An 8219-nucleotide genomic window follows, 5' to 3' on the forward strand; every position below is an offset into this window, starting at 1 on the left:
AGGTGGGTGTTTGGGAGCAGTACGGGATAATTATTTTACTGCTTTCTCAACCTTACACACTACCTTAGTCACTCTGGCAAACAAAATACGACAGCTGGTTATGGTTTTTAGCCTCTCAGAACTTCTGAAGTTACAGATTTATGTACATCAAAAGAATGAAACAGAACTGCCTTTTGCGTTTCCTTTAGTTGAAACCAAAATTTTAGTGAGGAGAAGAAAGCTTCTTTCCCTCTTCCTTTTCCTTTAATTATAACACTTTAAAATATAGAGGAAAAACTCATGAAAATGAGTTAAATCAACGAGGAGGTAATGTAGGAGAGAATAAGAGATGAAGAGACCATGATCCCATGTGTTATCTCAATGTAAAATGGTAATCTCGTGTGCCGTGAGGACCTCATTCTAGTTACTTTTTAAAAAATTGACTATCTGTGACTGTGTATGCTATAGAGCTTTTAGTTTAGCAAAGGCTCCAGAGTTCGACAAATGAAGGTTTGAATCCTGACTCCACTGCTTCCGAGCTCTGTGACCTGAGGTGAGCTGTGTAATCCCTGTAAGCTTCAGTTTCCATAGATGCAAAGTGAGTCCTCCTTGACTTCTCCCGTTCTCTAACCCGTCCACCAGGCACCTACTGAGCATTTCTTGCATCTGTCACCGTCTCTCTATCCACACTGCCAGTACCCAACTCCAAGCTATGGACATCTCGTGTATGGACCCCTACAACAGCTGGCTGCTGCTCTCCCCACATTTAATCTTGCTCTCTTGAAATCCATTCTCGGTCCCACAACCAGAGTGATCATCTGAAGACATAAACTCTACATTTAAAAACCCTGTACTATCTCTCCTCTGCCCTTAGCGAGATCACCACCTGCCATCACCCCGACAAATGGGGCCCCCTCGGGCCTCGGGGTCTTTGCACAAATTGAAGATAACCTCCTTCTCCTCCACCCCATGCACTTGGACTACCTAACCCAGTTTTATCCTTCAAGTCTCAGCTTGGAGGCCACTTTCTCAGGAAGTCTCTCTCCTCCATCTCCCAATTCTGGATTAGAGTCCGTTCATGGGTGTTCCTATAACACAATGTACTTCTCTCATCCATTCTGCATTCTGTTCTTCCTAATTTTACATTAAATTTTTCAATAATTACTTATTCTATTAGTCAGGGTTTTATCAGAAAAATAGAAGCCACTGTGTATGTTGCAAGTATTAAGAGTTTTAAGATGGGGAAGTAAGGTTTATGCAGCCACTGGGGAAGCAAAGATCAAAAAAGTCATTGGGCTTCCCTGGTGGTGCAGTGGTTGAGAATCCGCCTGCCGATGCAGGGGACACGGGTTCGTGCCCCGGTCCGGGAAGATCCCACATGCCGCGGAGCGGCTGGGCCCGTGAGCCGTGGCCGCTGAGCCGGTGCGTCCGGCGCCTGTGCTCCGCTATGGGAGAGGCCACAACAGTGAGAGGCCCGCATACCACAAAATAAATAAATAAATAAATAAATAAATAAAAAAGTCATTGTAAATGCTCTCAGCCTGCAGCAATGAAGCATGTGATCCCCAAGAGCTGACCTGGGAAACTACAAAACTTATGAATCTCTGAGATGCTTCTACCAGCTACCTCAGCCTGTAGCATAACACAGGTGATTCTCTGAAAATCTGTCTGAAAGCGGTTTGAACCCCGCATTTCTCTGTGTACCTGCCTCCATCTGCCTGGGGAGAATAATGATCCCTCCTCCTCCCCCCGCTTCCTCCTGTAAGTGCTTGGCATTGGATGATCCCTCCTGGAACCAGGCAGAGAAGAGGCGGGAAATGCAGCCATCAGCTTCTCTTCTACAAGGCAGGAAGACCTCAGAGGGGGATGTCGGAGATGTCCAGTTGACAACCCACAGTCCAGCACATCTATCCTATGAGCACTGAAAACTCTTATGCTAATGGCATTGATGATATCGAGCTTGATAGATATTCTCCTTGTTCACTGGGCACCAGTGCCCAAGTTCCTGTAAAATCACAACTACCTGGCCATGCACGTTCAACGTGGTCCGTACAACGCGTGTCAGGGCTGCAGCTGAGTTGTTTGTGCACTTTTTATGACTACTAAGTGGATGAGTGAGTCACATCCTTGGGTCCGACACACAAAAAGGGCTGAGAGCCCTGCCCCGGATTGAAACCCGCCATCCTCACCTCATCCCGAGTATGTCAAAAGCCAGATAATCAATATCAGACTTGGACTCAATGCTCTTTAAGGCTGTCCAGGATTTATTTCCCCATTGTGAGTTGATGCTCTTTAATTTAGATTATAAACTCTTAGGGAGAAGGTGCCACATCTGTTTATTTCATCTGGTTTGGCTCTGAGTTTGTGCAGAACAGATAATCTTTGGATTAACCACTGAAGGAGAAAGATGGCCTCAAACTTAATGAAGATTGAACACAGCTTATATCATCTTCCACAATTATAGTGATTGAGAGGATCTTGGCAGACCTTCCTGCTCCAACACTGTAAACGTGAGAGTGACCAAGATCCTATGGGGACGGGTGGGTGGAGCCGTGCTGCCAGAGCTGTGGTCTGGGTGGTTGAGGGTGGCCCCATTGTTTGAGCTACTCTCCTTCTCTGTTGTTTTCCTTCTCCCCAGAAAGGAAGTGTCCACCTGTGCTGGTGTGGGTCTTCCTCCCTATTTGGCTATGCTCTGGAGACTCTTCAGGAGGGACGGGCCAATCACCTTTCCTGCCTGAGATGCTGAGGTTCCCTGCCAATGCTTGTGGGTAGAAAAGAGACCAAGGTAAATGTCCCTACTTTGCAATTGGAGGACATGAGGTTGGGGACACACAAAAGAACTCACGCTAGGATTATAGTCAATGGATGGGAGAGATGAAAATAACCTGAGTAATAGGCCCCATCCCCTAACCTGCTGAGGATGGAAGGGTGGATAGCTAGATAGAGCTATAGCAGGAAGAGACCTCAGTCATCGAAGCCAACCTCTTCATTTTATAGAAAATTGAAATCTGGAGAGGAATGCTGACTTGCTCCCTTATACTATTGAAAAACCTCCCTTTTTTGGATACAGTCTGGTCCTTTGTGCTTCTACTAGAGATGAAGTCAGGCTAATTCTAAACAACTGCATTCATTCCAGGACCCCAAGGAGCCAAGGAACACTTGCAGGGCCAATACTACCTACCTATATCTGAAGTCCCAACAAATTAATTCATCAAATAAATAAGTGAATTTCGGCTAAATAATCACAAGGTATGTATTTTTAACTCTCAGGCCAATGAGGTCACAGAAGAATCTAGAAGCAAGAAACTAAGCAAAAGCAAATGCTATAAAATACAACTGGAATAGCTGAGTGACTATAAGAAAGAAAAAATAAATCCCTAATTTCATGTCCATAAAGCCCAAGGGAGTATCTCATTGATATAAACAAAGTATATATTTTTTCATTAATCATGCTTTTAGGTTTGTTTCCTTTCTGATGGTTCATGAAAGCGCAGCTTTAAGACAAATGCCCTGGCCTCCATTTGCAATACTGGGGCCTGTAAGACCCTCTTCTATAGAAATTCTGGACGCACCACTGTAAGGGAAGCATGTGGAACCCTGCAGTGGTCCAGGGAAGCGAGCTGGGGTTGCATCACTGGGCAGACCGTCTGAAAAGAGTCTGTAGGAACTCAGATGTTTGTGCCGTTAGGGCCATGCTGTGACAGCTGGAGCCGTCTCTCAACGTTCCTATCATTAAACAGCACGCCCCCCTGGGGCTGATGGAAGACCCCTGAAGCTGGGTGGCAGAGAGCAGGAGCTGTAGGAAGCTCGAGATGCCTGCCTTGAAGAACCCAGCGACTGGTCTGGCTCTGGTCTGGGCAGAGGGGGGCGCAGGACCGGCTTACACTGTTCACAAACACTTTAGAGCCTCCATTTACAACGCTGATATCCTCCCGGGACAGAGGAGGGCTCTGTAAATCAAGCCCTTCTCGGTTCATCAGCCCTCGGTCTGCTGAGTCCTCACGTCAAAGGCAAGTTGGAACAGAGTGGAGACTTTGGCAAAAGACTTTCTCCCCCTCCAGCTCCCCATTTTAATGAAACAATTCTAGGGTGAGGTTGGTCCGGGAATTATTTCTCTGACTCACATTCCCTTTGCTCTTTTTCACACACTCAGAAGCAGCACCTCTGAGTCCCTTGTAGCCCTGGGCACAGGGAGGCCAGGGTTGGGGCAGAGCTGCACTGGGGCCCACTCCACTCCCAAAAGGCTGAGAAGACCAACAGGGAGGCGTGTCTCCCAAGCCGATTTCTTTCATCACCCCAAGCTATCTGGGGACACCATTGCTACACAGCTCATGAAGAAGCCGCAAACTGGTTCTCACTTTCCAATAAGCAGGTGGGAATAGGTCTGCGTAAGATCACGAAGCTGATAGAGAGTTAAGCTAAGCAAGAAGGGGAGGCGGTTGGTCTGACCTCCGCCCTTGTAGTTGAGCAAGGAGCAAGGGGGACACCGCCTCTTCAGAGAGACTTGGGCTAACCCGGGAGACCACAGACCCTGGCCCGGAAAAGCAGCTGGGCCGTCTGGGCGGGTCCTGTCCCAGGCTTCATCTTTCATAATCTGATCTACTCTGTTGGCACCGAGCGTGCAGAGATGACGACGACATAGGACCCACCTTCGAGAAACTCGCAGTTTAGTAGGAGAGCCGGGCACGTCAAGGGCTGCAGCGTGCTTGGGAAGTGCGGAGGCGGGGGCTCCTGCGCGGAGTGTGGGGGCCGGCGGTAACGCGCACACCGCCCGAGCACGTGCACGCGCGCCCTCACTCAGAACACACGCTCTGTGTCATCACAGGTCGCCGGTCACGACGGGACCGGCAGGCGTATTTCAGGTGGAGCAGCGCTGGCTGCGTTCTGCCTCTTTCTTCGAGGTGCTCTCACTTCCGACATCTCACAAGCCCTGGCTCACTCAGTCTGAAACAAAAAAGGGAGTGTACAAATCCAGGAGAAAAGCACAGCACAGGCCTCCATGCGGCAGCCGTCCCGGCCTCTCGCTCTCCCTGGAGAGTAGAGATGGCCGGTGGTCAGCTCTCCAGGGCTCAGGACTCCCAAATTCTCTGCCCTGCTCCTTGACTGATCATCTACGAACTTGAACAAGTCTCTGGCTTTTTATACCTTGGGAGCTCTTTGAATAAAATGTAGAAATGGTGTTTTATTGGAAAGTGAATTTGGCCTGTGACGTCATTCACTCGTGTGTTCGTTCATTACGTCAGCATTTCACAATTATATTTGAATGTGTATTATGTGTTAATGTGTTGCTGCAAAAGTCACATGTGGGCAGGAGATGAAGATGAATAAAACGGGCTTGCCCTCAAGGAGCCTGCCCTCAGCATGAGACCTGAGTTAATCAACTAACAGAAACTCAAGGAAGAATGACATAAATGCTCTAATAAAAATATATCAGTAGGGCTTCCCTGGTGGCGCAGTGGTTGAGAGTCCGCCTGCCGATGCAGGGGACGCGGGTTCGTGCCCCGGTCCGGGAAGATCCCACGTGCCGCGGAGCGGCTGGGCCCGTGAGCCATGGCCGCTGAGCCTGTGCGTCCGGAGCCTGTGCTCCGCAACGGGAGAGGCCACAACAGTGAGAGGCCCGCATACCGCAAAAAAAAAAAAAAAAAAAAAAAAAAAAATATATATATATATATATATATATCAGTAGAACACAACATTGTAAATCAACTATACTCCAAAATAAAATAAAAATTAAATTTATATATATACATATATATGATATATATTTATCTATCTATATATATGATATGTATATATCTCAGTAGAATTTCTAGCAGCAAGCCTGCCTGCACTGACCTGGGCTTTCTCCCTTATTTCATCTATACATAGGTATGCTAGCTAAACAAAAAAACGAAGGAAAGAACTCAAACCTAGGGAGAATGGAAAGTGGGAGCTAATATCATAATGGCCAAACAGTTTATTAGGCCTGCATATGGGTCCCAGGCACTGCAGACTGATTTTCATATTTATACCGGCATGGTGTGACTGGTCTTGGGCATGCATACATTTGGAAACTATAAGTGAATCCCCTTCATAAAGCCCAGTGACTTGAAGGGTTTCCCAGTCCCTGGAAAGGGAATTAGGAAAACTTTATCCATCAACCTGTGGAAGTGGCAAGGAATCTGGACAACCATTTGAGGCTTTGATGGAGGTTTTTTTTTTTTTTTTTTTTTTTTTTTGCGGTACGCGGGCCTCTCACTGTTGTGGCCTCTCCCGTTGCGGAGCACAGGCTCCGGACGCGCAGGCCCAGCGGCCATGGCTCACGGGCCCAGTCGCTCCGCGGCACGTGGGATCCTCCCGGACCAGGGCACGAACCCGTGACCCCTGCAGCGGCAGGCGGACTCCCAACCACTGCGCCACCAGGGAAGCCCTGATGGAGTTTTTTTAAAAAGTCATTTATGAGAAGGTAAAACTCCAGACCTGTGCCCTGTGAGGGTGTGGGTTCTAGATGTATATACAGACATATGTACATCCCGTACATACAGACAGGAACTCCAAAGCAAAGCATCAACGCAACATAAAGACACATCTTAAACCACTGAAATCCACATGGCTTTAGTAGAAGCAATTGGAAACTAACTTTGTAGAGACACTTACATCAGAATAGACAGGATCTTCCCAGAGGGAAAATATTGTGCTGAAGATAAGCTCAAAACCAGAATTTATAAAGCATATAAAGAAACAAACAACCATGGGGTGGGGGGGTATATATAGATGTAAAGCAGATGCAACAAGCAGACTCAGCACATCAGTAACTGGAGACGATTACACAACGTGAAAAAGATGATAATGTATGGATGTTTAAGCTGATTAGACAGATAAATGAAGGAATGGAAGCCACAATGACGGGAAGACAGTTTAGAAACGTAAAAGCAAATTCGATGAAGAACTACATAACACTTTTACAAGTGAAAAATATGGTCGCCGAAAATTCAAAACACAATAGAGAGGTAATAAGTAGCAGATTTGTTTGGTACAATCACCTAGGAGAAGAGTGCACCATTATTCTGAAAGTTGAGCAATCACATACTCTGTATCTCAGCAATTCCATTTCCTGGAACACAACCAAGAGAAACCCAAGAGCCATAAATAACAAAGTTTATAGTAGTGTTACTCATAGTAGCAAAGACCTGGAAACAACCCAAATGCTTGCTGACACCAAGAGTGGATAAATAAACTGTGATATAGTCACATGAAGACACAATGGAACATTACAGTGCAGTCAAAACAAATGAATTACAGCTACGTGCTGCAATATGCAGGAACCTTAACAACATAACTGGGAATGAAAAAATAAGTCCGGGGCTTCCCTGGTGGCGCAGTGGTTCAGAATCCACCTGCCAACGCAGGGGACTCGGGTTTGAGCACTGGTCCAGGAAGATCCCACATGCCACGGAGCAACTGAGCCCGTGCGCCACAACTACTGAGGCCGCGTGCCATAACTACTGCAGCCCACGCACCTAGAGCCCATGCTCCGCCACAAGAGAAGCCACCACAATGAGAAGCCCGCTCACCACAACTAGAGAAAGCCCACACACAGCAACGAAGACCCAACGCAGCCAAAAATAAATAAATAAAATAAATAAATTTATTTTTAAAAATTAATAATGTCCTAGAAGATGATTTCAGTGCAGAATCATTTTTATAAAGTCACAAAGTTTTTTTTTAAGTTAAAAGCCAAAAACTGAATAATGTGCTTTTTAGGAACAAATATATTCTTAAAACATTTTTTAAAAAAAATCTTTATTGGAGTATAATTGCTTTACAATGGTGTGTTAGTTTCTGCTGTAAACAAAGTGAGTCAGCTATATACATACATATATCCCCATATCCCCTCCACCTTGAGTCTCCCTCCCAACCTCCTTATCCCACCCCTCTAGGTGGTCGCAAAGCACCGAGCTGATATCCTTGGGCCATGCAGCTGCTTCCCATTAGCTATTTATTTTACATTTGGTAATGGGTATACGTCCATGCCACTCTCTCACTTCGTTCCAGTTTACCCTTCCCCCTCACCATGTCCTGAAGTCCATTCTCTACGTCTGTGTCTTTATTCCTGTCCTGCCCCTAGGTTCATCAGAGCCATTTATTTTTAAGATTGCATATATATGTGTTAGCACACAGTATTTGTTTTTCTCTTTCTGACTTACTTCACTCTGTATGACAGTCTCTAGGTCCATCCACCTCACTACAAATAACTCAGT

Source organism: Kogia breviceps, chromosome 7 (assembly GCF_026419965.1).
Source record: "Kogia breviceps isolate mKogBre1 chromosome 7, mKogBre1 haplotype 1, whole genome shotgun sequence".
Lineage (NCBI taxonomy): Eukaryota > Metazoa > Chordata > Mammalia > Artiodactyla > Physeteridae > Kogia > Kogia breviceps.